We start from the raw sequence: 8,581 nt of genomic DNA, 5'->3' as shown, positions 1-8,581 counted from the left end.
CTGGGCCAAAACGGATCTAGAAAGATGGCGACTTCCATTGCAAGGACTGACAGGCTTCATTTTACGTTCACGTTAGACCCGCGGAACGCTTTGTCCATATTTTTTACAGTCTATGGTCCTACCCCCCCGACCATGCACTTACTACAGGTAAACTGGTAGTGGTCCTACCCCCCCCAGGCCCCCATGAGACTTACAAATCCCAAATGTTTATAAACAAATCCCAAATGTTTGTAAACAAATCCCAAATGTTTATAAACAAATCCCAAATGTTTATAAACAAATCCCAAAATGTTTATAAACAAATCACAAATGTTTATAAACAAATCACAAATGTTTATAAACAAATACCAAAATGTTTATAAACAAATCCCAAATCCCTTGGTCCTACCCCCCCGACCATGAGACTTACTACAGGTCAACTGGTAGTGGTCCTACCCCCCCCATGAGACTTACAAATCCCAAATGTTTATAAACAAATCCCAAATGTTTGTAAACAAATCCCAAATGTTTATAAACAAATCCCAAAATGTTTATAAATAAATCACAAATGTTTATAAACAAATCACAAATGTTTATAAACAAATACCAAAATGTTTATAAACAAATCCCAAATCCCTTGGTCCTACCCCCCCGACCAAAGCGCACGCTTGCACGTGTGAGAGTGTTTGTGTGTACGTCATTATGTATACATCTGCACATGCTTTCAAATACATGACGAAAAAATTAAGACAGTCATAATAGCAGGGGTCAGAAGAATAAAGGGACGGAATCGAAAAATCATCTCCTTTGCATAGTCATTCATTGCGTATGTCTTTTTCGGTCTACAAATTAAATTAAATGCGTGATTGCCTTTTGCATTAAATTGTGAATTTCATTGTGCATTTTTAAATATGAGATTAATACCATTTGGCATGACTGAATGTGACTGTAACAAGATGTACTGTTGTTCATTTATTTACGGATTATTATTTTTCTTTCTTCTTTTTTAATACTCATCCTTTATTCCCAATTCAATCATTGCCAGTTCCCCTTTAACTTGCTAGTTGCTACACTACCAACTCCCACTGTGGACATGTGTTATTGTGTATGCTTTTTCCGAACAAGGGCGCCAGAAGTTTTGAAGTGGAGGGCCCAAAATTACCTAATGACAAGGTGCAGTTTCCAACATCAATCGTTGTTTGTGAGAAATTAAATTGCAAATAAGTCACCTGGCTTAGGTCAGAAAACTCAGAGTTATTTATACTGCAAAGATTAAATAAATAAGCTTGCTCGCTCGCTCGCTCTCTCTCTCTCTCTCTCTCTCTCTCTCTCTCTCTCTCTCTCTCTCTCTCTCTCACATGTTATTTGAAAGGCCTGGCATAATGTACCTTTCAGAGAGCCTTGATTTATGATTGTGTGAAAAACAAAGCTTATAGGGCCATCGTAGGGTCATCAGCTGGAACCTAGACTGTTTTTATTGAGCCATATGCCCATATTGTGTGTGTGTGTGTGTGTGTGTGTGTGTGTGTGTGTGTGTGTGTGTGTGTGTGTGTGTGTGTGTGTGTGTGTCCACGTCTGTATTGAGACAACTTGTGTAAATGCATGCCATTCAGTGTCTGCACACTGAGTGAGTGAGAGAAATTGTGCGTGCGTGCGAGTGTGTGTCTGCGTTTGTGTGTCACTCTCACTACATGGGGGTGGAAGCTGGTTCTCAATAATAGGGATGAAGCAAGCCATGGTAGCAGGTGTTTATTCTGTTTGGTTATTTTTAGCTGTCAGCTATGTCAGGGTCCCTACACGCACGCACTCACGCACGCACGCACGCACACGCACACACACACACACACACACACACACACACACACACACACACACATGGCTCAATAGAAACAGTCTAGGTTCCACCTGATGGCCCGACCAAGCTATAAGAGAGAGTAGTGGCCTTCAATGAAATGGCCACAGACCGAGCCATGTCTTCATGTCACCCCCTCGTTCATCTTTATCCCGCGCCTGGTCACCTCTGAGGAGCATGGCAGCAGCACGCATCACACGTGATCATCATGCTTAGTGTCTGCTTAATACTTTGTTTTACTTGAGTATCAAAGTATTGGCATCAAAATATAATCAAAGTACTTATTATGCAGAATGTCCCATTTCACAAGGTTTTAAATGTCTGAACACAAATTGAAAATGGCAGATCTACGAGCTCACAAAATATCGCTTTGCGACATGTTGTGAGCTTGTAGATCGGCTATCTTCAATGTATAGGGCTGACGTGGCTAATGCATGTTTGTTTTATAATTAATAATATATGAAATCTACAAAGTAACAAACGTATTGAAATAATTGTAGTGGAGTAAAAGTAGGCTACATATTTGCCCCTGAGATGTAGTGGAGTTGAAGTACAAGTATTAAAAATCGGAAATAACTATACAAATATGTTAAACATTGTACTTCAGTAGATTATTGAGTACATTTACTTAGGTACTTCACACCACTGTGTATAATATGTGCCCCAGGTCCAGGGCTCTGTAGCTCTGCTATCAGCTATAGACTAATCAATGATTGATTGTTGGTTGACCTGCTAGGCTGGATAAGATATGCTTGGTTATTATAGGAGTTTGGAGCTCATTGATCTCTAATTGAATGGCTGTTTCTTTTCCATTTTTTCAATTTAGTGTGGGTGTGGGACCCTCTCTGCAGCTGCTTATCGACTGATGATTATGCAGAGGCAGAGCATATACTGTCAAATCCTTCCTGAGTGTTCATTTATGTCTGAAATCCTGGCAGGCAGGCACAGTCGCACGCACGCACGCACGCACGCACCGTGAATTATACAGCTTTCAGGATTGGCTAGAACAGTGGTTCTAAAACCTTTGCTCGTGAAGAATCCCCAAATTAATCATGTATTTGGCCAGGGACCCCTTATCTGAAAAGATTTTGTACTAGAAAGGTGTTGATAAATGTCTAATTTATTGAAAAACTTAAACTTAAAATGTTTTATATTTTTGTCTTTCCAAAAGTAGAAGATCTACAGGCTCACATCACATCACGTGCTATTGCTATATTAACCAATTTTACTGGGGACCCCCTGGAACCCCCACAAGGACCTCTGGGTGTTCGTTCCCAGTCCACCAATGGGCTAGAATATGCTGTGTGCTTCTCCATAACCCAAAGTGCTTGCAGCAGCATGATAGTATGAATATACTGTAAGTAAGGCACTTTTCTCTAATTGCTTTGAAAAGACGCAGGCAAATGATTTGACCTGCAAAGAGTCCAGTTCACAAAAACAGAGCATTTATGTAATCAGGGCAGGTGTGCCACCCCGAGCATGTTCCACTGGCCACTGTTGTGTAGGCTAATGTGTTATTTATAAACTGACTCACTATACAAAAATACATTTTAAGCTAGCACTGCTTGCCAGGAGGTGAACTGTTTACAGCATTGTTTCCCAAATACTGGGTGAGTATGGAAAGATTTTGTAAATAAGAACAATTGGGATATTCTCACATGCGTATGTATCGCAAATGTTTTTGGTTAAATAACCAGGGTTATCATATAATAATAGTTAAGAAAAGAAAAGAAACCTTGATCATCCATGCCTGCATGCTAATGTGTGCAGATCAATTGTGAGTACCACTGATTATTGCAAAAGGCGCCATGTTTGCTGCTGTACGTCAGTGGGCTGCATTGATACTGTCAGTTGTGTAATTGGACCTATAGGTAGAGTTATGGTGTTGTGAGGCCTTCTGCAAAATAATGTGAAAGATTCATCATTTGGACAGGAAACCAAAACTTGGCCAGACTGGGGAGGGATATATCATCATGAGAAAAATATCCCATTTACTCCGAAATGAGCATGAGCGAAGGAGAATATTTGTACATCACTTTGTAATGTTGAATTGTGTGTGTGTGTGTGTGTGTGTGTGTGTGTGTGTGTGTGTGTGTGTGTGTGTGTGTGTGTGTGTGTGTTTACTATTTATGCATGGACATGTTCTACATCCTCCTGCCAACTTCAGAAATGAATGGTGACTTAACAAATATGTGGACATCTGCTACTGTGTGTGTGTGTGTGTGTGTGTGTGTGTGTGTGTGTGTGTGTGTGTGTGTGTGTGTGTGTGTGTGTGTGTGTGCGTGTGCGTGTGCGTGTGCGTGTGCGAGTCCGAAACGGGACTGGTAATAGCTGTTTCCTGATTCACTGTCACTGTCAACATCACTTTTGCAGAGATTATTTGGGCGCTTTTGGTTTTAAAAAGGTACAGTAGGTGGCTAGCGCACATCCAGTTCCTGTCTGGTGCTGGACTAAGGTAAGTACAGTGAAGAGAGGAGAGTCCGCATACAGGTTTGCTCCAAGGTGTTTGCTTTTTATTCAATACACCATAAATAAGACACAACGTTTCGGCCGTGAACGGCCTTCATCAGGTGATAATCGGCAGTATATATGTGACAACTCCCTTTTAAACCCAGTCGTCACATCACGTGACTGATGATGACTGCATGGGCAGGTGATTCACTAACACCAATAAGTGACATGACAATAAATATGCTTTTGGTTTTAGACACAGCCGATATTGTGATTGCAGGCCCAGGGCTCGGGACTGGAATCTGGGCAGGCAAGACTGGGCTTCAGTACTCTGATACACCGGCCCTCCCCAACAGAACGGCCATCTCCATTGTACAAACACCAAGTCATTATATAGACAACAGCATGGTTTGTACAGCTGGTAAGCCCAGTCATTTAGTAAATGTTATCCTAGGACAATTTACTAGATGTTACTAGATATTTGTATTGCACATTTCAACAAAAAGCCTTGTACAAGGTAATGCAAACTGTTAATTATGCTGTCTACTGGTTTTGCCATTGTCCATTTTCTAAGGAATCCCTGCATTACAATTTGCTGTTTCAGTGAGTCACAGACTCACAGACTCACATACACGCACGCACGCACGCACGCACGCACACACTCACACACTCACAGACTCACACACTCACACACTCACACACTCACACACTCACACACTCACACACTCACACACTCACACACACACACACACACACACACACACACACACACACACACACACACACACACACACACACACACACACTAATCTGAAGAGGGAATCCCCTTGGCCAGGGGAGATATTAAGCTTTCAGGATTCAAGCTGAGTTACTCTATAACTTGGCCCCTCTGACCTCCCCCATCAAGAATCTAGATTTGGGTCATCATCATCACACCAATGTAACACCCAAGATCCACGTGGGAAACCAAACATCTACTGCTAAAGGAAATCCTGTCCTTCGCCTGGGGAGATATTAGGATTTTGGCATTCAGGCTGAGTAACTCTGCTACAAAGGTGACGCAAATTAAGTAAATGAGCAACAATTCAATTTCTTTCCCCTTTGGTGAAAAAAGGCCAATTGTCCTCCTGGTTTAAAAAGGTCAGCAAATTCACTTGAGGGATGTTGGCCAAAATATTCCATTAAAGGACAAATAGATAGATAGATAGATATGCTAGTTTAAAAATGTCCTTGTCCTTGTGGGTTAGGGGTTGGGAGCCCGTCAGAGACTTTAGACTTAGTTCCTTTCATTCATCATACACTGTGGCTGACAGCCACGCATGGCATAACACACCTCTCTCCCCTTCCGCAAGACAGTCCAACCTCTTTGTCCAAAAGGTGAGTCGTGAGAAATATGGAGATGACTAATGGTCATCGCCATCACAGTGAACCCCCGAGGACAGACAGCTCACTGTTCCCACATTAACCTTCCTAGGAATGGATGAGAGCTCAGACGCCTGCTAGCATTCACAAGGGAATGGCATCATTGTTCTAAGAATACCTTGTTCTGGTGTTTGGAGGGCACAGATAGACCTGGTGCCTTCGGTCTCTCGCCGCGACGGGAAAGCCCTGGGCTAGTTTTCTGACTGTCATTGATGGAGTGACAACGGAGCCCTTGGTATGCGGAACAGACTAGCTAGCCTCTTGGCAACAGTTGAAATGTTATCCCTCAGGTACCGGGGTAACGCACACCTGTAGGGAAGTCTCTAGCTTGTAGCTTTCCAATCAATCTATTTGATCACTGTGACAGAGACAGAGTTAATTAAGCTACTACAGTTTAATTGTGCTGAGTGCGCATGCAATGAATGTTTCATCATTATCCTTGGTCACTGCAGCCTGGCAGTACAAATGCAATGCATTCTACTGCCACTACAAGTCTTCAACAAGTTCATTATCACATGGTTGCCTCGCTAGCATTACAATAATGAACACCATCCACAGCTAAAAGCCTATGGCTAGTTGAATTCTGGCCAGTTGATCTGTTTGATATCACCAGAGGAAATGCATTTCTTTCCCTCACAACATTATGACAGATTAGGTGTTTCTTGTTGATGCTCTTTGATTTATGTAAATTAGCATGCGCATGGTGGAACGATATATACTTCCCATTATAGTAATAGATTGAAGTTGTGACACACCACACTAAATGTCTCTGTGTTGTCAAGAATACAAATGAAACAGAGTTAATGTATTCTCTGTGCATAATGGGGCCGATATCAAAGCTTTATCATGAGCTCATCATATTTAAGGATGATTTCTTTGAACCAAAAGCAAACAGGCTCTTGGTCACATGCTTTTTATTAATGTAAGGCCTACATTAATTCAGTCTTTGTATAACAATGATCCATCAAACATGTGGTACGGCAGCTTGGCTTGAACAATCATTGATTCGGATCCATTACATTTCAAGGTTAAACCAGCTTTGCAGTTCTGATCCATTGTTGGAATGACATTGAGTGCTGTCTTTTTTTAATGACTAAATCCATCAGTATAAGCATTTCAGTTTGAAATACAGCTGCTGGAACCTGTCCTGTGCAAGGTGTTTAATTGTTTGCTTTATAAGTGCCCCCTTGGTTTTTATTGGACTAATTTATTCTGAATGGAAACCCTAGAGGGTATAAAGCCATTTGTTTGACATTGCCAGCTGGACTCTGTCCGATAAGAGATTTTTTTACAATGAGGTTAGGCTCTGGGGTTCGAAAATACACAATGTGGAGACAAGGTTTACTGAGACTAAAAGAAACTGAATGATAGAACAAATCTGAGAGGGAAAACCAGACGACCAAGGAGATCAAGGCAGGGAAAAAATAAAAGTTTGATCAAAGCTTTTACCACAAAACATACAAGTAAAGGGGTTCCCCTTCACTTGAAGATATTGAAGCCCTTGCTACAAAACGTACTTTTAAGCACACACACACACACACACACATGCGCACACATACAGTATGCGCTTCATCTCAGCACATAAAAACCTGTGCATGCATGTGAATTTGCATTCACAAATATCATAATACTTCACACAGCAATATGCGTCCCTAGGCACAATTTCAAGCATACAGTATATACATGCAGATAGTCCCACCACACAACACACTCTCTCAGTCTCTCTCTTTCGCACGCACGCACACACGTACTGCACAGTAACAGTATACACATCTCTGTATTGCTGTACAATGCAGAGTCATAAAAAGGGCACCTTTTCATTTGGGTGTGTTGACCCGTGTACTGTATGTGGGAAGCTGTTTGCTGTGGGAGAGAAGAACGGTCCAAAGGTGAACACAGCTCTCAGAAAAATGAAAATGAAATTAATTACACTGAAAATACAATGTTGTGCAGTGGTGAGCAAGAGATGGAGTTTTTCAGTTTTCTGTTATTTCAGTTATCGGTGGCGTAACATTCTTCTTCTTAGTTTACATAAACATAATCTTTCAGTAAAATATCAGATGATTCAAAGATGACTTAAGGGTGTTAAAACGTATAGAATAGAATAAGACTCCACCTACATATATATGAGCAAAGTTTGAGCTTGCATAAATATCCCCTAAACAAATGCCAGGGAATGATTAAACTTTTTAAGATTATTTACAGCGTGTGCTGAGTAGACATACTGGGAGTTATTTATTTATTTATGTACTATCAAAAACATTTATGAGTCTGTTTCAGCAGTATATATGCTCCAGCTCCACACAAGCCAACATAAATCTACTGGTGTATCTACTGCTCTGTCTCCCTACCAGTCGCTCATCTCTCGCTCGTATCGCCCGTCTCCTCTCATCTCTCAGGCCCCTCATCACCTGAGTAAGTGCCTGGTGCTCATAAAGATTCATCATCAATTACAAATGTATCAGTCCTGATTGGATTCTTGGGATGAGCCATGGGGGGGGGGAGGCCATTTGATTTGTTGTCGCTGCTTGTAAAGGGTGGCACTTGATAACGGCCACATCAGAAGTTGAAGCACGACTTGAAATTAGTGTCCCTTGATTTAGGAGTTTATGGGGGGAAAGGGGCGATAAGATGAGGTGAGTCTGAGCCGCTACTGCATGACAGCAAAGGTCTTTCAGAGTGCCTTGGTGTTCCAGACAGTGAAAAAGCTGACCACATATCAACAGTGTTGGAACTAACGCCCTTACTTTAAGTTACTTTACATAACAAAACTACTTTTTGCTGTAACTTGTAACGTAACTCTTTACATTTTCCCATTCAGTAACGCCATTATAGTTACTGTGTTTTCAATGGGTGAGTTAGTAGCAGGGGGGCAGT

This window comes from Protomyctophum bolini, assembly GCF_963924005.1.
Source record: "Protomyctophum bolini genome assembly, chromosome: 21".
NCBI classification, from domain to species: Eukaryota; Metazoa; Chordata; class Actinopteri; order Myctophiformes; family Myctophidae; genus Protomyctophum; species Protomyctophum bolini.
Note: the sequence above shows the minus strand (reverse complement) of the source record.